Here is an 18,870-nt window from a genome sequence, read left to right as displayed (position 1 = left end):
ACAGCACCTGGTATTCCCAGGCGGTCTCCCATCCAAGTACTAACCAGGCCCGACCCTGCTTTACTTCCGAGTTCAGATGAGATCGGGCATTTCCAGGGCGGTATGGCCGTAAGCGAAAGAGGCTGTCAAGCGTTGGCTATTTAAAGCAGCTGCCAAATGAAGCACTTCGAAAAGCTTACAGCACCTGGTATTCCCAGGCGGTCTCCCATCCAAGTACTAACCAGGCCCGACCCTGCTTTACTTCCGAGTTCAGAGGAGATCGGGCATTTCCAGGGTGGTATGGCCGTAAGCGAAAGAGGCTGTCAAGCGTTGGCTATTTAAAGCAGCTGCCAAATGAAGCACTTCGAAAAGCTTACAGCACCTGGTATTCCCAGGCGGTCTCCCATCCAAGTACTAACCAGGCCCGACCCTGCTTTACTTCCGAGTTCAGATGAGATCGGGCATTTCCAGGGCGGTATGGCCGTAAGCGAAAGGGGCTGTCAAGCGTAGGCTATTTAAAGCAGCTGCCAAATGAAGCACTTCGAAAAGCTTACAGCACCTGGTATTCCCAGGCGGTCTCCCATCCAAGTACTAACCAGGCCCGACCCTGCTTTACTTCCGAGTTCAGATGAGATCGGGCATTTCCAGGGCGGTATGGCCGTAAGCGAAAGAGGCTGTCAAGCGTTGGCTATTTAAAGCAGCTGCCAAATGAAGCACTTCGAAAAGCTTACAGCACCTGGTATTCCCAGGCGGTCTCCCATCCAAGTACTAACCAGGCCCGACCCTGCTTTACTTACGAGTTCAGATGAGATCGGGCATTTCCAGGGTGGTATGGCCGTAAGCGAAAGAGGCTGTCAAGCGTTGGCTATTTAAAGCAGCTGCCAAATGAAGCACTTCGAAAAGCTTACAGCACCTGGTATTCCAAGGCGGTCTCCCATCCAAGTACTAACCAGGCCTGACCCTGCTTTACTTCCGAGTTCAGATGAGATCGGGCATTTCCAGGGTGGTATGGCCGTAAGCGAAAGAGACTGTCAAGCGTTGGCTATTTAAAGCAGCTGCCAAATGAAGCACTTCGAAAAGCTTACAGCACCTGGTATTCCCAGGCGGTCTCCCATCCAAGTACTAACCAGGCCCGACCCTGCTTTACTTCCGAGTTCAGAGGAGATCGGGCATTTCCAGGGTGGTATGGCCGTAAGCGAAAGAGGCTGTCAAGCGTTGGCTATTTAAAGCAGCTGCCAAATGAAGCACTTCGAAAAGCTTACAGCACCTGGTATTCCCAGGCGGTCTCCCATCCAAGTACTAACCAGGCCCACCCTGCTTTACTTCCGAGTTCAGATGAGATCGGGCATTTCCAGGGCGGTATGGCCGTAAGCGAAAGGGGCTGTCAAGCGTAGGCTATTTAAAGCAGCTGCCAAATGAAGCACTTCGAAAAGCTTACAGCACCTGGTATTCCCAGGCGGTCTCCCATCCAAGTACTAACCAGGCCCGACCCTGCTTTACTTCCGAGTTCAGATGAGATCGGGCATTTCCAGGGCGGTATGGCCGTAAGCGAAAGAGGCTGTCAAGCGTTGGCTATTTAAAGCAGCTGCCAAATGAAGCACTTCGAAAAGCTTACAGCACCTGGTATTCCCAGGCGGTCTCCCATCCAAGTACTAACCAGGCCCGACCCTGCTTTACTTCCGAGTTCAGATGAGATCAGGCATTTTCAGGGTGGTATGGCCGTAAGCGAAAGAGGCTGTCAAGCGTTGGCTATTTAAAGCAGCTGCCAAATGAAGCACTTCGAAAAGCTTACAGCACCTGGTATTCCCAGGCGGTCTCCCATCCAAGTACTAACCAGGCCCGACCCTGCTTTACTTCCGAGTTCAGATGAGATCGGGCATTTCCAGGGCGGTATGGCCGAAAGCGAAAGAGGCTGTCAAGCGTTGGCTATTTAAAGCAGCTGCCAAATGAAGCACTTCGAAAAGCTTACAGCACCTGGTATTCCCAGGCGGTCTCCCATCCAAGTACTAACCAGGCCCGACCCTGCTTTACTTCCGAGTTCAGATGAGATCGGGCATTTCCAGGGTGGTATGGTCGTAAGCGAAAGAGGCTGTCAAGCGTTGGCTATTTAAAGCAGCTGCCAAATGAAGCACTTCGAAAAGCTTACAGCACCTGGTATTCCCAGGCGGTCTCCCATCCAAGTACTAACCAGGCCCGACCCTGCTTTACTTCCGAGTTCAGATGAGATCGGGCATTTCCAGGGCGGTATGGCCGTAAGCGAAAGAGGCTGTCAAGCGTTGGCTATTTAAAGCAGCTGCCAAATGAAGCACTTCGAAAAGCTTACAGCACCAGGTATTCCCAGGCGGTCTCCCATCCAAGTACTAACCAGGCCCGACCCTGCTTTACTTCCGAGTTCAGATGAGATCGGGCATTTCCAGGGCGGTATGGCCGTAAGCGAAAGAGGCTGTCAAGCGTTGGCTATTTAAAGCAGCTGCCAAATGAAGCACTTCGAAAAGCTTACAGCACCAGGTATTCCCAGGCGGTCTCCCATCCAAGTACTAACCAGGCCCGACCCTGCTTTACTTCCGAGTTCAGATGAGATCGGGCATTTCCAGGGCGGTATGGCCGTAAGCGAAAGAGGCTGTCAAGCGTTGGCTATTTAAAGCAGCTGCCAAATGAAGCACTTCGAAAAGCTTACAGCACCTGGTATTCCCAGGCGGTCTCCCATCCAAGTACTAACCAGACCCGACCCTACTTTACTTCCGAGTTCAGATGAGATCGGGCATTTCCAGGGTGGTATGGCCTTAAGCGAAAGAGGCTGTCAAGCGTTGGCTATTTAAAGCAGCTGCCAAATGAAGCACTTCGAAAAGCTTACAGCACCTGGTATTCCCAGGCGGTCTCCCATCCAAGTACTAACCAAGCCCGACCCTGCTTTACTTCCGAGTTCAGATGAGATCGGGCATTTCCAGGGCGGTATGGCCGTAAGCGAAAGAGGCTGTCAAGCGTTGGCTATTTAAAGCAGCTGCCAAATGAAGCACTTCGAAAAGCTTACAGCACCAGGTATTCTCCCATCCAAGTACTAACCAGGCCCGACCCTGCTTTACTTACGAGTTCAGATGAGATCGGGCATTTCCAGGGCGGTATGGCCGTAAGCGAAAGAGGCTGTCAAGCGTTGGCTATTTAAAGCAGCTGCCAAATGAAGCACTTCGAAAAGCTTACAGCACCTGGTATTCCCAGGCGGTCTCCCATCCAAGTACTAACCAGGCCCGACCCTGCTTTACTTCCGAGTTCAGATGAGATCGGGCATTTCCAGGGCGGTATGGCCGTAAGCGAAAGAGGCTGTCAAGCGTTGGCTATTTAAAGCAGCTGCCAAATGAAGCACTTCGAAAAGCTTACAGCACCTGGTATTCCCAGACGGTCTCCCATCCAAGTACTAACCAGGCCCGACCCTGCTTTACTTCAGAGTTCAGATGAGATCGGGCATTTCCAGGGCGGTATGGCCGTAAGCGAAAGAGGCTGTCAAGCGTTGGCTATTTAAAGCAGCTGCCAAATGAAGCACTTCGAAAAGCTTACAGCACCTGGTATTCCCAGGCGGTCTCCCATCCAAGTACTAACCAGGCCCGACCCTGCTTTACTTCCGAGTTCAGATGAGATCGGGCATTTCCAGGGCGGTATGGCCGTAAGCGAAAGAGGCTGTCAAGCGTTGGCTATTTAAAGCAGCTGCCAAATGAAGCACTTCGAAAAGCTTACAGCACCTGGTATTCCCAGGCGGTCTCCCATCCAAGTACTAACCAGGCCCGACCCTGCTTTACTTCCGAGTTCAGAGGAGATCGGGCATTTCCAGGGTGGTATGGCCGTAAGCGAAAGAGGCTGTCAAGCGTTGGCTATTTAAAGCAGCTGCCAAATGAAGCACTTCGAAAAGCTTACAGCACCTGGTATTCCCAGGCGGTCTCCCATCCAAGTACTAACCAGGCCCGACCCTGCTTTACTTCCGAGTTCAGATGAGATCGGGCATTTCCAGGGCGGTATGGCCGTAAGCGAAAGGGGCTGTCAAGCGTAGGCTATTTAAAGCAGCTGCCAAATGAAGCACTTCGAAAAGCTTACAGCACCTGGTATTCCCAGGCGGTCTCCCATCCAAGTACTAACCAGGCCCGACCCTGCTTTACTTCCGAGTTCAGATGAGATCGGGCATTTCCAGGGCGGTATGGCCGTAAGCAAAAGAGGCTGTCAAGCGTTGGCTATTTAAAGCAGCTGCCAAATGAAGCACTTCGAAAAGCTTACAGCACCTGGTATTCCCAGGCGGTCTCCCATCCAAGTACTAACCAGGCCCGACCCTGCTTTACTTACGAGTTCAGATGAGATCGGGCATTTCCAGGGTGGTATGGCCGTAAGCGAAAGAGGCTGTCAAGCGTTGGCTATTTAAAGCAGCTGCCAAATGAAGCACTTCGAAAAGCTTACAGCACCTGGTATTCCAAGGCGGTCTCCCATCCAAGTACTAACCAGGCCTGACCCTGCTTTACTTCCGAGTTCAGATGAGATCGGGCATTTCCAGGGTGGTATGGCCGTAAGCGAAAGAGACTGTCAAGCGTTGGCTATTTAAAGCAGCTGCCAAATGAAGCACTTCGAAAAGCTTACAGCACCTGGTATTCCCAGGCGGTCTCCCATCCAAGTACTAACCAGGCCCGACCCTGCTTTACTTCCGAGTTCAGAGGAGATCGGGCATTTCCAGGGTGGTATGGCCGTAAGCGAAAGAGGCTGTCAAGCGTTGGCTATTTAAAGCAGCTGCCAAATGAAGCACTTCAAAAAGCTTACAGCACCTGGTATTCCCAGGCGGTCTCCCATCCAAGTACTTACCAGGCCCGACCCTGCTTTACTTCCGAGTTCAGATGAGATCGGGCATTTCCAGGGCGGTATGGCCGTAAGCGAAAGAGGCTGTCAAGCGTTGGCTATTTAAAGCAGCTGCCAAATGAAGCACTTCAAAAAGCTTACAGCACCTGGTATTCCCAGGCGGTCTCCCATCCAAGTACTAACCAGGCCCGACCCTGCTTTACTTACGAGTTCAGATGAGATCGGGCATTTCCATTTTTTTTTTTTTTTTTTTTTTTATTATACTGTTCAAAATTCATACAATTCACTTATTTATACATATTTCACTTCAGACAAAACATTAAAAAGGTCCATATTACATCATATCTTCACAATAAAACATTTTAAATATAAAATGTTGCAAGTAGAACTCCTTAAAGGGTATAATCACATTTTTAAAAAGGCATTTTCATTCCTGTGTCATTTAAAATCTTTGAAACTTCTTGAGTAAAAACATCATAAAAAGCCTCCTGCATGTCCTCCAACTTAAAATAATAAAACAGACATTCAACATATTTCTCCACCTTCCTCTTAAATACATTCCACACATCTAATACAGCTTTTTCCTTTTTTGCAGCAACTCTTCTCTCCCATATTGCACTTTACATTAACATCACAAGTAAATTTATGAGCTTTTCATTATTGCATTCTTTGTTCACTCCCAACATCAACACCTTTTCCCACTCAAGATCGTCATCTCTTTCTCCTTTCAAAGTTAAAATAATGCTTTTGCATTTCTCATTAAAATCTTTCAACTCATTACAATATAAAAACAGGTGTAAGAATCCTTCATCTGCATCTTGACATACTTTACATGTGACACTTTCCTCCATCCCTATTTTGTTTAAAATTATATCTGTAAAAACTGCTTTATTTCTGATCAAATATTCCAAATTCTCCACTTTTGACTGTACTAATTTGCCCTTTATATTAGCCCATATGTTGTCTTCATTTACATCTTTAAACATCCGTATCCAGTACTCATTTGAACGCGGTTTCTTAAAAACCCCATCTCTAAAAAACCCATAAATCATTTTCACAGTACTATCTTTCAAGTTCCACCATTTCTCGCCAAATCTTACAATCACATCTTTACTTTGTTTATTTTCTTCCATATTTTCTATTCTTGTTAACCATTCTGCAGGTATGGCATTTTTGATTATGTCGTATTCCTTTATTAAGTCTTGTCTGTTAAAATCCTCCTTCGCTTCATCCATTACGTCAATAACATACTGTACCGGTAAAAATCCTTCCTTAAATTCATATAAAACATCCCTTACTCTTGTTATTCCCACCTCCCACCATTTCCTAAAAAACACCACTTTCTCTTGATTAAGAATGCCACTGTTTAAAAATAAAGGCTGATTTAAAATGTTCTCGCGTCCTTGTATGTTAAAATGTACACAAGTTAAAAATTTCCCCCATGCTCCAATCAATTCTTTATAAAAATCTGGTAGACCCTCTGTCATGAATTTTTTCATCCTCATGCATAAAATATTATCTCCCAAATTAAAATTGCCACTTTTACTTAAAAAATATTCCATTGTTCTTTTCCATGCTGCCTTATTGTCTTCATCCAAATATTTCCTTACCATTTTTACTCTTAAACTGTTTTTTCTTTGCTCCACGTCTATTAAACCTAGACCCCCTTTGCCCACTTCTCCAATTAACGTTGCATATGCTATTCTTGGAGGTTTCCCTTCCCATAAAAAATCTAAAAAACATTGTTTCAGCCTTTTTTCCATCCACAGTGGCATTGATGACACATATAAAATATTCCATAATTTAGAAACCATTAAAACATTCAAAATTAAAACCCTCCCCTTTAAAGTTAAAGACATTAATTTCCAAAACCTCAGCCTCCGTTCAATCCCTCCTAAAATTTCCTCCCACATGGTTACTTCTGCTTTCTTTTCATCCCTCCCAATTACAATGCCTAAAATTTTAATTTCATCCATTTCCTTAAAAGTAAAATGTCCAGATAAAGCCTCAGTTCTCCCAAATCTCAAATATACCGTTTTATCCTCATTTATTTTAGCCCCTGAACCCTTGCAAAAATGTTGTATTGTTTCCATTGCTTGCTTTACACTTGCCAGATCTTGTAGTATTAATGTGGTATCATCAGCATATTGAAATATTTTATTCACTCCCCCCTCTACCTCTATTCCTTTTATTCTGTCCTCGTGCTTCACAGCTAATCCCAATGGTTCTGCAACTAAAGCATATAAAAGTGCAGATAACGGACAACCCTGTCTGATTGACCTTGTTAACTTAAAACAGTCTGTTAAAAACCCATTGCATTTTATCCTTGTTACCGCTCCTCTATATAAAATCTGAACCCACTTTATAAAATTTTCCCCAAAACCAAAACTCTTTAACACTCCAAATAAAAAGTCATGCTCCACCCTATCAAAAGCTTTCTCGAAGTCCAGACTAATTAAAAAACCATCTTTCTGCTTATCATTTATATATCTAATTGTGTCTTTAATACTCATAGTTGTATCCGCAATGTCTCGTCCTTTTATACTATATGCTTGGTTTGTTTTTATTATGCTTGGCATCACTTCTTTTAGTCTATTAGCCAAAACTTTGGCTAAAATCTTCAAATCAGTATTAAGCATTGTTAAAGGTCTATAGTTTTTTAAAGCTACTTTATCCCCCTTTCCTTTGTATATCACCTTCATTAAGCCCATCCCCATTCTTTTATTTATCTCACCATTCTCAAAAATCTCATCATATACTTCCTTTAAAATACTAGATAAAATATCTTTAAAAACAATATAAAATTCGCTTCCCAACCCATCTATTCCTGGACTTTTCTTTTTGTTTAATCCACTAATTGCTCTTTTTATTTCTTCTTCTCTTATCTCCTCGTCACATTCTCTTTTTTCCCCTTCTTCTACTCTTGATTTTATTAGATTTAGTAATTCCCCTTTTTCTTTTTCTTTTATTCCCTCTGTGCAAAACAATTTCTCATAATATGATCTTATTTCTTCCAAAATCTCCTCATGTTGTTCTACTACGTTCCCATTTTTGCTCCTTATTTCTCTAATAATTTCTGACTTCCCTCTTCTCTTCTCTAGATCAAAGAAAAATTTAGTGCACTTTTCCCCCTCCACTGTAAATTTTGCTTTGCTTCTTAATCTTGCACCTTCAAATTTCTCCTCCTCCATTTCTTTCAATCTTTCTTGCAGTTCTTTTATCTTTTGTATATTTTTTCCATTCTCATTTTTCAATTCGTTTTCTAGTTTTTCTTTCAGCTCCTTTTCCCTATATTTTTTACAATTTTGTAATTGTCTACAATATTTTATCGTAAACTTTTTAACTAAATACTTCACATTCTCCCACCACATTCTTTTGTCCTCATTATAGATTTCATTCCCCTTTTCCTTTTGAATAATTTCCTTTACACTTAAAACATAGTCTTCATTCTTTAAAACCGCTGTGTTTAAAACCCATACCCCTGGCCCTCTTTTCACATTACTCCAGTCAAGCTTCATAAAAAGTGGCTTATGGTCACTCAGACTTGTTTCTTCATATTTAATCTTGTTTATAAACCCTTCAACATTTCTTGTGCATAAAATAAAATCTATTCTTGTTTGACAACAAAAATTCCCCACTTTCTGTCTTCTTGAGTACTCTTTTGTCTGTTCATTCCTTTCTCTCCACACATCAATTAAATTCATTTCCTCCATCAATATTTTTAGTTCTTTTCTCCCCTTATCCGTTTTAAAAACCATTCCCTCAGCCATTTCTAATTTACTAAAAACAGTGTTAAAATCACCCATGATAATAACTCTTTCATGTTTTTTTAAATAATCTCTAAGTATATTAAAATACTCTTTCTTTTTGTTCTCCTCTGTTGGGGCGTGAACATTTACCATAATTACTTTTTTTCTTTTCATACTCCATTTCACATATCATACACTTTCCCTTTTTGTCATTATAGATTGTTTTACATAAAACCCCACTGTTTTCTTTTAATAAAATTGCAACTCCTCTCCCTAGCCTCCCATCCCCATTATTGTATAACATTTCCCCACTCCACCTTTTTCTTATTTCCTTCATGCATTCATCCCTCCAGTTTGTCTCTTGTAGTAAAATCACATCTTCTTGTTTACACATTTCTTTCACTTTTTCAAATTTCCTGTTGTCTAAAAGCCCTCTTGCATTAAAAGACACAATTCCTAAAACCATAAAAAATATAAAAACATTCATAAAAGACATAAAAACATTCATAAAAAACATAATCTTAGTCCATGTCTTCCAAGCCCTTTAGCGACTCATACTTATTTGCGTATTCAATTTCTTCATCTTTTAGCAGTTTTTTTCTTGCAGTCTCTAAATTAGGTTTTATCTTTAACGATCTTCTTCTTTTTGCTGATTTCCCCTGTGTCTCTTTGTTTCCATCCTTTTGTAAATGTCCCTCTAAATCGGCTTGCTCGTCATTACTTTGGCCTTTTGTCTCCTCTGTGTCCAATGCCTTTTGAAAACTGTCTGTGATGTCCATTTGTGTCCAAAATGTGTCTTCCTGTTGTTCTTGATTTAAGTCTTTATTATTCGAATCGCTCAATTCTGCTGCTTCCAAAACACTCTTTAAACTGTCAGTCATATCCATTTGTGTCCATGTTGTCCCTTCCTGTTCAGTGACTCTGTCTATTCCATTAGTCTCATTCTCTTGTAGTTTTTCACTTTCAGATTCTGTTCTTTTTTCTTGTGTTGTTGTTTTGTCCTCTGACTGGATATTGTCTCCTTCATACATCTGCCTGCCCACCTGCTGCTCTACCTCCTCCTCCTCTTCCCCAATCCAACATTCACATTTATTTAAAACCTTATTACAATCCGGGCACTTTACAGCAGTGCAAAACTTTGCAAAGTGCCCCCTTTCCTCGCACTTATAGCACCTAAAATCAGGACAGTCTTTTACCACATGATCTGGGCTCATGCACAGCCTGCACGTTTTCACCTAATGACTGTGCATCACCCTAAAGTATTGTGGACCTTCTGCTATCTCTATTCTTGTGCTGTACGGGAGGGACGCCACTTCTTTGGGGAATCTGGTTTTCACAAACCTCGTCCCATCTTCAATATTTGTGCCCGGATAAAACCTTCTTTTAATTTTTTAAATGGGACAAACTCCCCAATGATCCAATTTGTCTAAAATATTTTTATCAGCAACATAGACAGGCAGATGCATGAAGGAGACAACATAATCACAGTTTTGTAGCCTCTTAACTGCACAGTTTATCCCTTTAATAGTCAATTCGTCCGTTAACTCATAAGCATCGTCCCTGAGTGGGCTTGAACCACCTACCTTTCAGTTAACAGCTGAACGCGCTAACCGATTGCGCCACAGAGACTTAGAGAAAAGTCACCTACAGTGGTAAAAAGGCGGAACTTTGTCTCAAAAGGTCTGCTATATGAACCCTAATGTAAGTTTGTTGAGAGTGAGAGAGAAAAGTAACAGAAACGCCCAACGTGGGGCTCGAACCCACGACCCTGAGATTAAGAGTCGCATGCTCTGCCGACTGAGTTAGCCGGGCTGATAAGAAACTCTTTCAAGAGCTAGACACCGTTTACAGTAATAACTTCCCTACCCGTGACAATCTTCTGCTAAATCCTGATTTCATCTTGTAACGCTGGACAGAATGTGGCCCATGATATATGCCCAGTGCACGTGTTAGCAGTTGCAAGGCAGCAAAATGCAGAATTCACCCCTGGGTGGGCTTGAAACACCACCCTTTCAGTTAACAGCCGAACACGCTAACCGATTGCGCCACAGAGACTTAGGGAAAAGTCACCTACAGTGGTAGAAAGGCGGAACTTTGTCTCAAAAGGTCTGCTATATGAACCCTATTGTAAGTTTGCTGAGAGAGAGAGAGAAAAGTAACAGATATGCCTAACGTGGGGCTCAAACCCACGACCCTGAGATGAAGAATCTAATGCTCTACCGACTGAGCTAGCCAGGTTAATGAACAGCTATTTCAAGAGCTAGACACTGTTTAAAGTAATACCCTCCCTACCCGTGAGAATCTTCTGCTAAATCCTGATTTTATCTTGTAACGCTGGACAGAATGTGGCCCATGATATATGCCCAGTGCACGTGTTAGCAGTTGCAAGGCAGCAAAATGCAGAATTCGTCCCTGCGTAGGCTTGAACAACAACCGTTCAGTTAACAGCCGAACACGCTAACCAATTGCGCTACAGAGACTTAGGGAAAAGACACCTACAGTGGTAGAAAGGCGGAACTTTGTCTCAAAAGGTCTGCTATACGAACCCTAATGTAAGTTTGCTGAGAGAGAGAGAGAAAAGTAACAGAAACGCCCAACAAGGGGCTCAAACCCATGACCCTGAGAATAAGAGTCTCATGCTCTACTGACTGACCTAGCCGGCTGAAACTCGTTTGAGAGCTAGACACCGTTTTCTGTAATACCTTCCCTACCCGTGACAATCTTCTGCTAAATCCTGATTTCATCTTGTAACGCTGGACAGAATGTGGCCCAGGATATATGCCCAGTGCACGTGTTAGCAGTTGCAAGGCAGCAAAATGCCTAATTCGTCCCTGGGTGGGCTTGAACCACCAACCTTTCAGTTAACAGCCGAACACGCTAACCGATTGCGCCACAGAGACTTAGGGAATAGTCACCTACAGTGGTAGAAAGGCGGAACTTTGTCTCAAAAGGTCTGCTATATGAACCCTAATGTAAGTTTGTTGAGAGTGAGAGAGAAAAGTAACAGAAACGCCCAACGTGGGGCTCGAACCAACGACCATGAGATAAAGAGTCTCATGCTTTACCAACTGAGCTAGCCGGGCTGATTTGGAACTCTTTCAAGAACTAGACACTGTTTTCTGTAATAACTTCCCTACCTTTGAAAATCTTCTGCTAAATCCTGATTTCATCTTGTAACGCTGGACAGAATGTGGCCCAGGATATATGCCCAGTGCACGTGTTAGCAGTTGCAAGGCAGCAAAATGTCTAATTCGTCCCTGGGTGGGGTTGAACCACCAACCTTTCAGTTAACAGCCAAACGCGCTAACCTATTGCGCCACAGAGACTTAGGGAAAAGTCACCTACAGTGGTAGAAAGGCGGAACTTTGTCTCAAAAGGTCTGCTATACGAACCCTAATGTAAGTTTGCTGAGAGAGAGAGAGAAAAGTAACAGAAACGCCCAACGAGGGGCTCAAACCCACGACCCTGAGATGAAGAATCTCATGCTCTACCGACTGAGCTAGCCAAGGTTGATGAGTAGCTGTTTCAAGAGCTAGACACTGTTTACAGTAATACCTTCCCTACCCGTGAGAATATTCTGCTAAATCCTGATTTCATCTTGTAACGCTGGACAGAATGTGGCCCAGGATATATGCCCAGTGCACGTGTTAGCAGTTGCAAGGCAGCAAAATGCTTTATTCGCCCCTGGGTGGGCTTGAACCACCAACCTTTCAGTTAACAGTTGAACGCGCTAACTGATTGCGCCTCACAAACTTAGTAAAAAGTCACCTACAGTGGTAGAAAGGCGGAACTTTGTTTCAAAAGGTCTGCTATATGAAGCCTAATGAAAGTTTGCTGAGAGAGAGGCAACAGAAACACCCAACATGGGGCTCGAACCCACGAGCCTGAGATTAAGAGTCTCATGCTCTACCGACTGAGCTAGCCGGGCTGATGAGAGCTATTTCAAGAACTAGACACTGTTTTCTGTAATAACTTCCCTACCTTTGAAAATCTTTTGCTAAATCCTGATTTCATCTTGTAACGCCGGACAGAATGTGGCCCAGGATATATGTCCAGTGCACGTGTTAGCAGTTGCAAGGCAGCAAAATGCCTAATTCGTCCCTGGGTGGGGTTGAACACACCAACCTTTCAGTTAACAGCCGAACGCGCTAACCTATTGCGCTACAGAGACTGAGTAAGAAGTCACCTACAGTGGTAGAAAGGCGGAACTTTGTCTCAAAAGGTCTGCTATACGAACCCTAATGTAAGTTTGTTGAGAGAGAGAGAGAGAAAAGTAACAGAAACGGCCAACAAAGGGCTCAAACCCACGACCCTGAGATGAAGAATCTCATGCTCTACCGACTGAGCTAGCCAGGTTGATGAGAAGCTGTTTCAAGATCTAGACACTGTTTACAGTAATACCTTCCCTACCCGTGAGAATATTCTGCTAAATCCTGATTTCATCTTGTAACGCTGGAGAGAATGTGGCCCAGGATATATGCCCAGTGCACGTGTTAGCAGTTGCAAGGCAGCAAAATGCTTAATTTGCCCCTGGGTGGGCTTGAACCAACAACCTTTCAGTTAACAGTTGAACGCGCTAACTGATTGCGCCTCACAAACTTAGTAAAAAGTCACCTACAGTGGTAGAAAGGTGGAACTTTGTTTCAAAAGGTCTGCTATATGAACCCTAATGAAAGTTTGCTGAGAGAGAGGCAACAGAAACACCCAACGTGGGGCTCGAACCCACGATCCTGAGAATAAGAGTCTCATGCTCTACTGACTGACCTAGCCGGCTGAAGCTCGTTTAAGAGCTAGACACCGTTTTCTGTAATACCTTCCCTACCCGTGACAATCTTCTGCTAAATTCTGATTTCATCTTGTGACGCTGGACAGAATGTGGCCCAGGATATATGCCCAGTGCACGTGTTAGCAGTTGCAAGGCAGCAAAATGCCTAATTCGTCCCTGGGTGGGCTTGAACCACCAACCTTTCAGTTAACAGCCGAACGCGCTAACCGATTGCGCCACAGAGACTTACGGTAAAGTCACCTACAGTGGTAGAAAGGCGGAACTTTGTCTCAAAAGGTCTGCTATATGAACCCTAATGTAAGTTTGTTGAGAGTGAGAGAGAAAAGTAACAGAAACGCCCCACGTGGCGCTCCAACCCACGACCCTGTCATTAAGAGTCTCATGCTCTACCGACTGAGCTAGCCGGGCTAATGAGAAACTCTTTCAAGAACTAGACACTGTTTTCTGTAATAACTTCCCTACCTTTAAAAATCTTCTGCTAAATCCTGATTTCATCTTGTAACGCTGGACAGAATGTGGCCCAGGATATATGTCCAGTGCACGTGTTAGCAGTTGCAAGGCAGCAAAATGCTTAATTCACCCCTGGGTGGGCTTGAACCACCAACCTTTCAGTTAACAGTTGAACGCGCTAACTGATTGCGCCTCACAAACTTGGTAAAAAGTCACCTACAGTGGTAGAAAGGCAGAACTTTGTTTCAAAAGGTCTGCTATAGGAACCCTAATGAAAGTTTGCTGAGAGAGAGGCAACAGAAACACCCAACGTGGGGCTCGAACCCACGATCCTGAGAATAAGAGTCTCATGCTCTACTGACTGACCTAGCCGGCTGAAGCTCGTTTAAGAGCTAGACACCGTTTTCTGTAATACCTTCCCTACCCGTGACAATCTTCTGCTAAATCCTGATTTCATCTTGTAACGCTGGACAGAATGTGGCCCAGGATATATGCCCAGTGCACATGTTAGCAGTTGCAAGGCAGCAAAATGCCTAATTCGTCCCTGGGTGGGCTTGAACCACCAACCTTTCAGTTAACAGCCGAACGAGCTAACCTATTGCGCCACAGAGACTTAGGAAAAGGTCACCTACAGTGGTAGAAAGGTGGAACTTTGTCTCAAAAGGTCTGCTATACGAACCTTAATGTAAGTTTGTTGAGAGAGAGAGAGAAAAGTAACAGAAACGCCCAACGTGGGGCTCGAACCCCAACCCTGAGATTAAGAGTCTCATGCTCTACCGACTGAGCTAGCCGGGCTGATGAGAAACTCTTACAAGAACTAGACACTGTTTTCTGTAATAACTTCCCTACCTTTGAAAATCTTCTGCTAAATCCTGATTTCATCTTGTAACGCTGGACAGAATGTGGCCCAGGATATATGTCCAGTGCACGTGTTAGCAGTTGCAAGGCTGCAAAATGCCTAATTCGTCCATGGGTGGGGTTGAACCACCAACCTTTCAGTTAACAGCCGAACGCGCTAACCTATTGCACCACAGAGACTGAGTAAGAAGTCACCTACAGTGGTAGAAAGGCGGAACTTTGTCTCAAAAGGTCTGCTATACGAACCCTAATGTAAGTTTGTTGAGAGAGAGAGAGAAAAGTAACAGAAACGGCCAACAAAGGGCTCAAACCCACGTCCCTGAGATGAAGAATCTCATGCTCTACCGACTGAGCTAGCCAGGTTGATGAGAAGCTGTTTCAAGAGCTAGACACTGTTTACAGTAATACCTTCCCTAACCATGAGAATATTCTGCTAAATCCTGATTTCATCTTGTAACGCTGGACAGAATGTGGCCCAGGATATATGCCCAGTGCACGTGTTAGCAGTTGCAAGGCAGCAAAATGCTTAATTCGCCCCTGGGTGGGCTTGAACCACCAACCTTTCAGTTAACAGTTCAACGCGCTAACTGATTGCGCCTCACAAACTTAGTAAAAAGTCACCTACAGTGGTAGAAAGGCGGAACTTTGTTTCAAAAGGTCTGCTATATGAACCCTAATGAAAGTTTGCTGAGAGAGAGGCAACAGAAACACCCAACGTGGGGCTCGAACCCACGACCCTGAGAATAAGAGTCTCATGCTCTACTGACTGACCTAGCCGGCTGAAGCTCGTTTAAGAGCTAGACACCGTTTTCTGTAATACCTTCCCTACCCGTGACAATCTTCTGCTAAATCCTGATTTCATCTTGTAACGCTGGACAGAATGTGGCCCAGGATATATGCCCAGTGCACGTGTTAGCAGTTGCAAGGCAGCAAAATGCCTAATTCGTCCCTGGGTGGGATTAAACCACCAACCTTTCAGCTAACAGCCGAACGCGCTAACCGATTGCGCCACAGAGACTTAGGGAAAAGTCACCTACAGTGGTAGAAAGGCGGAACTTTGTTTCAAAAGGTCTGCTATATGAAGCCTAATGAAAGTTTGCTGAGAGAGAGGCAACAGAAACACCCAACGTGGGGCTCGAACCTCGACCCTGAGAATAAGAGTCTCATGCTCTACTGACTGACCTAGCCGGCTGAAGCTCGTTTAAGAGCTAGACACCGTTTTCTGTAATACCTTCTTTACCCGTGACAATCTTCTGCTAAATCCTGATTTCATCTTGTAACGCTGGACAGAATGTGGCCCAGGATATATGCCCAGTGCACGTGTTAGCAGTTGCAAGGCAGCAAAATGCTTAATTCGCCCCTGGGTGGGCTTGAACCACCAACCTTTCAGTTAACAGCCGAACGCGCTAACCTATTGCGCCACAGAGACTTAGGGAAAGGTCACCTATAGTGGTAGAAAGGTGGAACTTTGTCTCAAAAGGTCTGCTATACGAACCCTAATGTAAGTTTGCTGAGAGAGAGAGAGAAAAGTAACAGAAACGCCCAACGAGGGGCTCAAACCCACGACCCTGAGATGAAGAATCTCATGCTCTACCGACTGAGCTAGCCAAGGTTGATGAGAAGCTGTTTCAAGAGCTAGACACTGTTTACAGTAATACCTTCCCTACCCGTGAGAATATTCTGCTAAATCCTGATTTCATCTTGTAACGCTGGACAGAATGTGGCCAAGGATATATGCCCAGTGCACGTGTTAGCAGTTGCAAGGCAGCAAAATGCCTAATTCGTCCCTGGGTGGGGTTGAACCACCAACCTTTCAGTTAACAGCCGAACGCGCTAACCTATTGCGCCACAGAGACTGAGTAAGAAGTCACCTACAGTGGTAGAAAGGCGGAACTTTGTTTCAAAAGGTCTGCTATAAGAACCCTAATGAAAGTTTGCTGAGAGAGAGAGAGGCAACAGAAACACCCAACGCGGGGCTCGAACCCACGACCTTGAGATTAAGGGTCTCATGTTCTACCAACTGAACTAGCCGGCTGAAGCTCATTTAAGAGCTAGACACCGTTTACAGTAATACCTTCCCTACCCGTGACAATCTTCTGCTAAATCCTGATTTCATCTTGTAACGCTGGACAGAATGTGGCCCAGGTAATATGCCCAGTGCACGTGTTAGCAGTTGCAAGGCAGCAAAATGCCTAGTTTGATTCTGGGTGGGCTTGAACCACCAACCTTTCAGTTAACAGCCGAACGCGCTAACCTATTGCACCACAGAGACTTAGGAAAAGGTCACCTACAGTGGTAGAAAGGTGGAACTTTGTCTCAAAAGGTCTGCTATACGAACCTTAATGTAAGTTTGTTGAGAGAGAGAGAGAAAGGTAACAGAAACGCCCAACGTGGGGCTCGAACCCACGACCCTGAGATTAAGAGTCTCATGCTCTACCGACTGAGCTAGCCAGGCTGATGAGAAACTCTTACAAGAACTAGACACTGTTTTCTGTAATAACTTCCCTACCTTTGAAAATCTTCTGCTAAATCCTGATTTCATCTTGTAACGCTGGACAGAATGTGGCCCAGGATATATGTCCAGTGCACATGTTAGCAGTTGCAAGGCTGCAAAATGCCTAATTCGTCCCTGGGTGGGGTTGAACCACCAACCTTTCAGTTAACAGCCGAACGCGCTAACCTATTGCGCCACAGAGACTGAGTAAGAAGTCACCTACAGTGGTAGAAAGGCGGAACTTTGTCTCAAAAGGTCTGCTATACGAACCCTAATGTAAGTTTGTTGAGAGAGAAAAGTTACAGAAACGGCCAACAAAGGGCTCAAACCCACGACCCTGAGATGAAGAATCTCATGCTCTACCGACTGAGCTAGCCAGGTTGATGAGAAGCTGTTTCAAGAGCTAGACACTGTTTACAGTAATACCTTCCCTAACCATGAGAATATTCTGCTAAATCCTGATTTCATCTTGTAACGCTGGACAGAATGTGGCCCAGGATATATGCCCAGTGCACGTGTTAGCAGTTGCAAGGCAGCAAAATGCTTAATTCGCCCCTGGGTGGGCTTGAACCACCAACCTTTCAGTTAACAGTTGAACGCGCTAACTGATTGCGCCTCACAAACTTAGTAAAAAGTCACCTACAGTGGTAGAAAGGCGGAACTTTGTTTCAAAAGGTCTGCTATATGAACCCTAATGAAAGTTTGCTGAGAGAGAGGCAACAGAAACACCCAACGTGGGGCTCGAACCCACGACCCTGAGAATAAGAGTCTCATGCTCTACTGACTGACCTAGCCGGCTGAAGCTCGTTTAAGAGCTAGACACCGTTTTCTGTAATACCTTCCCTACCCGTGACAATCTTCTGCTAAATCCTGATTTCATCTTGTAACGCTGGACAGAATGTGGCCCAGGATATATGCCCAGTGCACGTGTTAGCAGTTGCAAGGCAGCAGAGTGTCTAATTCGTCCCTGGGTGGGGTTGAACCACCAACCTTTCAGTCAACAGCCGAACGAGCTAACCTATTGCGCCACAGAGACTTAGGGAAAGGTCACCTACAGTGGTAGAAAGGTGGAACTTTGTCTCAAAAGGTCTGCTATACGAACCCTAATGTAAGTTTGTTGAGAGAGAGAGAGAAAAGTAACAGAAACGCCCAACGTGGGGCTCGAACCCACGACCCTGAGATTAAGAGTCTCATGCTCTACCGACTGAGCTAGCCGGGCTGATGAGAAACTCTTCCAAGAACTAGACACTCTTTTCTGTAATAACTTCCCTACCTATGAAAATCTTCTGTTAAATCCAGATTTCATCTTGTAACGCTGGACAGAATGTGGCCCAGGATATATGCCCAGTGCACGTGTTAGCAGTTGCAAGGCAGCAAAATGCTTAATTCGCCCCTGGGTGGGCTTGAACCACCAACCTTTCAGTTAACAGTTGAACGCGCTAACTGATTGCGCCTCACAAACTTAGTAAAAAGTCACCTACAGTGGTAGAAAGGCGGAACTTTGTTTCAAATGGTCTGATATATGAAGCCTAATGAAAGTTTGCTGAGAGAGAGGCAACAGAAACACCCAACGTGGGGCTCGAACCCACGACCCTGAGAATAAGAGTCTCATGCTCTACTGACTGACCTAGCCGGCTGAAGCTCGTTTAACAGCTAGACACCGTTTTCTGTAATACCTTCCCTACCCGTGACAATCTTCTGCTAAATCCTGATTTCATCTTGTAACG

General features: G+C 44.5%; 2 long non-coding RNA genes, 30 other non-coding genes and 1 pseudogene across 32 annotated transcripts in view; 1 reads left to right on the top strand and 32 right to left on the bottom strand.

Annotated features, from left to right (window-relative positions):
* LOC137493844 (5S ribosomal RNA) overlaps nucleotides 1–114 on the bottom strand; it is a 119-nt gene extending 5 nt beyond the window's left edge. Inside the window, exon 1 of the ribosomal RNA XR_015485263.1 lies at nucleotides 1–114. This exon is cut by the window's left edge and continues 5 nt beyond it. This is a non-coding gene — a ribosomal RNA (5S ribosomal RNA).
* LOC148682168 (uncharacterized) overlaps nucleotides 1–18,870 on the bottom strand; it is a 283,001-nt gene that overhangs the window by 62,090 nt on the left and 202,041 nt on the right. The gene's annotated exons all lie outside the window — the stretch shown is intronic.
* The window catches only part of LOC148682169 (uncharacterized), a 204,127-nt gene that overhangs the window by 38,710 nt on the left and 146,547 nt on the right, over nucleotides 1–18,870 (top strand). The window lies entirely within an intron of this gene.
* On the bottom strand, nucleotides 173–291 carry LOC148682174 (5S ribosomal RNA). Its single transcript, XR_015944448.1, has one exon. It is a non-coding gene; the product is annotated as a 5S ribosomal RNA (ribosomal RNA).
* LOC137493466 (5S ribosomal RNA) lies at nucleotides 350–468 on the bottom strand. The gene has a single exon (XR_015485261.1). It is a non-coding gene; the product is annotated as a 5S ribosomal RNA (ribosomal RNA).
* LOC137493845 (5S ribosomal RNA) lies at nucleotides 527–645 on the bottom strand. The gene has a single exon (XR_015485260.1). It is a non-coding gene; the product is annotated as a 5S ribosomal RNA (ribosomal RNA).
* LOC148682173 (5S ribosomal RNA) lies at nucleotides 704–822 on the bottom strand. The gene has a single exon (XR_015944551.1). It is a non-coding gene; the product is annotated as a 5S ribosomal RNA (ribosomal RNA).
* Nucleotides 881–999, bottom strand: LOC137493467 (5S ribosomal RNA). The gene has a single exon (XR_015489480.1). It is a non-coding gene; the product is annotated as a 5S ribosomal RNA (ribosomal RNA).
* LOC148682172 (5S ribosomal RNA) lies at nucleotides 1,058–1,176 on the bottom strand. The gene has a single exon (XR_015944447.1). It is a non-coding gene; the product is annotated as a 5S ribosomal RNA (ribosomal RNA).
* LOC148682171 (5S ribosomal RNA) lies at nucleotides 1,235–1,352 on the bottom strand. Its single transcript, XR_015944578.1, has one exon. It is a non-coding gene; the product is annotated as a 5S ribosomal RNA (ribosomal RNA).
* Nucleotides 1,411–1,529, bottom strand: LOC137493468 (5S ribosomal RNA). The gene has a single exon (XR_015485259.1). It is a non-coding gene; the product is annotated as a 5S ribosomal RNA (ribosomal RNA).
* Nucleotides 1,588–1,706, bottom strand: LOC137493847 (5S ribosomal RNA). The gene has a single exon (XR_015488810.1). It is a non-coding gene; the product is annotated as a 5S ribosomal RNA (ribosomal RNA).
* LOC137493698 (5S ribosomal RNA) lies at nucleotides 1,765–1,883 on the bottom strand. Its single transcript, XR_015489070.1, has one exon. It is a non-coding gene; the product is annotated as a 5S ribosomal RNA (ribosomal RNA).
* Nucleotides 1,942–2,060, bottom strand: LOC137493469 (5S ribosomal RNA). Its single transcript, XR_015489107.1, has one exon. It is a non-coding gene; the product is annotated as a 5S ribosomal RNA (ribosomal RNA).
* On the bottom strand, nucleotides 2,119–2,237 carry LOC137493848 (5S ribosomal RNA). The gene has a single exon (XR_015485258.1). It is a non-coding gene; the product is annotated as a 5S ribosomal RNA (ribosomal RNA).
* LOC137493699 (5S ribosomal RNA) lies at nucleotides 2,296–2,414 on the bottom strand. Its single transcript, XR_015488168.1, has one exon. It is a non-coding gene; the product is annotated as a 5S ribosomal RNA (ribosomal RNA).
* LOC137493470 (5S ribosomal RNA) lies at nucleotides 2,473–2,591 on the bottom strand. Its single transcript, XR_015488166.1, has one exon. It is a non-coding gene; the product is annotated as a 5S ribosomal RNA (ribosomal RNA).
* On the bottom strand, nucleotides 2,650–2,768 carry LOC137493849 (5S ribosomal RNA). The gene has a single exon (XR_015489645.1). It is a non-coding gene; the product is annotated as a 5S ribosomal RNA (ribosomal RNA).
* On the bottom strand, nucleotides 2,827–2,945 carry LOC137493700 (5S ribosomal RNA). The gene has a single exon (XR_015488717.1). It is a non-coding gene; the product is annotated as a 5S ribosomal RNA (ribosomal RNA).
* Nucleotides 3,004–3,112, bottom strand: LOC137493471 (5S ribosomal RNA; annotated as a pseudogene).
* Nucleotides 3,171–3,289, bottom strand: LOC137493850 (5S ribosomal RNA). Its single transcript, XR_015485257.1, has one exon. It is a non-coding gene; the product is annotated as a 5S ribosomal RNA (ribosomal RNA).
* On the bottom strand, nucleotides 3,348–3,466 carry LOC137493701 (5S ribosomal RNA). Its single transcript, XR_015489324.1, has one exon. It is a non-coding gene; the product is annotated as a 5S ribosomal RNA (ribosomal RNA).
* Nucleotides 3,525–3,643, bottom strand: LOC137493473 (5S ribosomal RNA). The gene has a single exon (XR_015485256.1). It is a non-coding gene; the product is annotated as a 5S ribosomal RNA (ribosomal RNA).
* On the bottom strand, nucleotides 3,702–3,820 carry LOC137493852 (5S ribosomal RNA). Its single transcript, XR_015488973.1, has one exon. It is a non-coding gene; the product is annotated as a 5S ribosomal RNA (ribosomal RNA).
* LOC137493702 (5S ribosomal RNA) lies at nucleotides 3,879–3,997 on the bottom strand. Its single transcript, XR_015485255.1, has one exon. It is a non-coding gene; the product is annotated as a 5S ribosomal RNA (ribosomal RNA).
* Nucleotides 4,056–4,174, bottom strand: LOC137493474 (5S ribosomal RNA). Its single transcript, XR_015485253.1, has one exon. It is a non-coding gene; the product is annotated as a 5S ribosomal RNA (ribosomal RNA).
* LOC137493853 (5S ribosomal RNA) lies at nucleotides 4,233–4,351 on the bottom strand. Its single transcript, XR_015489239.1, has one exon. It is a non-coding gene; the product is annotated as a 5S ribosomal RNA (ribosomal RNA).
* On the bottom strand, nucleotides 4,410–4,528 carry LOC137493991 (5S ribosomal RNA). Its single transcript, XR_015489479.1, has one exon. It is a non-coding gene; the product is annotated as a 5S ribosomal RNA (ribosomal RNA).
* Nucleotides 4,587–4,705, bottom strand: LOC137493703 (5S ribosomal RNA). Its single transcript, XR_015488972.1, has one exon. It is a non-coding gene; the product is annotated as a 5S ribosomal RNA (ribosomal RNA).
* LOC137493475 (5S ribosomal RNA) lies at nucleotides 4,764–4,882 on the bottom strand. Its single transcript, XR_015488088.1, has one exon. It is a non-coding gene; the product is annotated as a 5S ribosomal RNA (ribosomal RNA).
* On the bottom strand, nucleotides 13,493–13,566 carry trnan-guu (transfer RNA asparagine (anticodon GUU)). The gene has a single exon. It is a non-coding gene; the product is annotated as a tRNA-Asn (tRNA).
* trnak-cuu (transfer RNA lysine (anticodon CUU)) lies at nucleotides 17,032–17,104 on the bottom strand. The gene has a single exon. It is a non-coding gene; the product is annotated as a tRNA-Lys (tRNA).
* On the bottom strand, nucleotides 18,290–18,362 carry trnak-cuu (transfer RNA lysine (anticodon CUU)). The gene has a single exon. It is a non-coding gene; the product is annotated as a tRNA-Lys (tRNA).

This window comes from Danio rerio, chromosome 4 (assembly GCF_052040795.2).
Source record: "Danio rerio strain M-AB ecotype USA chromosome 4, GRCz13ab, whole genome shotgun sequence".
Lineage (NCBI taxonomy): Eukaryota > Metazoa > Chordata > Actinopteri > Cypriniformes > Danionidae > Danio > Danio rerio.
This window is presented reverse-complemented; position numbering and strand designations above follow the sequence as displayed.